Here is a 1643-nt window from a genome sequence, read left to right on the forward strand (position 1 = left end):
TAAACTTGGTGGTCAGCATCTGAAGTTTAGACATCCTCACCTTGGAGGTACCTTCATGAGTTATCATTAGAGTATCCCAAACTTCTTTAGCCAGCTCACAGTGATGCACCAGTCTGAAAATGTTCTTATTTATTCCATTGAACAGTGCATTCAAGGCCTTAGAGTTTCCAAGGGCTAGTGCCTCTTGCTCCTTGTCCCACTCTTCTTCAGGAATTTGCAGAATGATTCCATCTTTACCTGTCTTCGTTGGATGTTCCCATCCTTTGTTGACAGCTCTCCAAACCTTGCTATCTAGAGACCCCAAGAAGGCTATCATACGAGGTTTCCAGTCATCATAGTTAGAACCATCCAGCATGGGTGGTCTATTTGAATATCCTACATCCTTGTCCATGGTACTAGAAAGTAACGTCCCTAGATCTCACCCAGAAATTAACAGGCATGGTGCCTGCTCTGATGCCAATTGAAATTCTAGTTAACAAACTTTCGATGTCACACTGGATGTTATGACATCCAATTCTGCACAAACAAGAATTATGCATAACGTAAATGAAAAGGACAATAAATAACACAAGGAATTATTTACCCAGTTCGGTGTCACACACACCTACGTCTGGGGGCTACCAAGCCAGGGAGGAAATCCACTATTAGCAGTATTAATTCAGGCCTTAAACCACCTGTTTAATCCTATCACTTAATACCTACCCAATGCAATTTCAATCTTAAACTAAGACCAGAGTTCCTACTCACTCCCCCTCAATCACCTCAATGATTACAACCTTTAATTAAGTTTAAAGACAATGGTGAAGTAATACTGCAAACAACTCTTGATTGTGCTTAACAGCTTTAATCAAGATACACAACACTCACACTTAAAAGCTTAGAGTGACACAACACTTACAACTCAATGAACACCCTAGTCCAATGCAATCATCTAGGTGATAATTGCTTGGCTCACAAGTTACACCTAATACAAGACACACATAAAACTACAGCAGTGAAGAATACTGGAATAATGAATGTTTCACGCTAAAAACCCCTGAGTTGTTGAAGGTAGGATTGCCATACTTTTATATTGCAGCACTTGAGCCTTGTACTTGTATTTCCTAAAAATAAGGTTAAGCAAGTTAACCTAATTTCCACATATTAGGGTGCTAACAAATAGGCTATTTGTTAGGTTCATTAATTGTAGATCAGTTGATAGCTTCCTAGATTTTAGCTCAGCTGTTAGATTCCTGAAAAATAGCCTGAGAAAAATACTAAAACAGAAAAACTAACCATCCTACACTTTAGCATATGCTCTCAGGAATGAATGTCATAACATTCAGTTTGACGTCCAGAACATAGACCATATGCTAGGCCTGTTATATTCCTGAAAACAGACTGTACTAAATGCTGAACTGTAAAAGACCAACCAGTCTATACTTCAGTATCGGCTGTTAGAGATAAATGTCATAACATCCAGTTTGACATTTAGACAATAGGCTATATGCCAGGTCTGTTATCCTCTTGAAAAACATACTGGTATAAATACTGAACTGTAGCAGAAAAACCAACCTGCCTATTCTTCAGTACATGCTATCAATGATGAATGTCATAACATTGAGTTTGACATTCAGAGAGTAGGCTATGTGCCAGGTCTGCTA

The sequence above is a fragment of the Lathyrus oleraceus genome, chromosome 7 (assembly GCF_024323335.1).
Source record: "Lathyrus oleraceus cultivar Zhongwan6 chromosome 7, CAAS_Psat_ZW6_1.0, whole genome shotgun sequence".
Taxonomy (NCBI): Eukaryota; Viridiplantae; Streptophyta; class Magnoliopsida; order Fabales; family Fabaceae; genus Lathyrus; species Lathyrus oleraceus.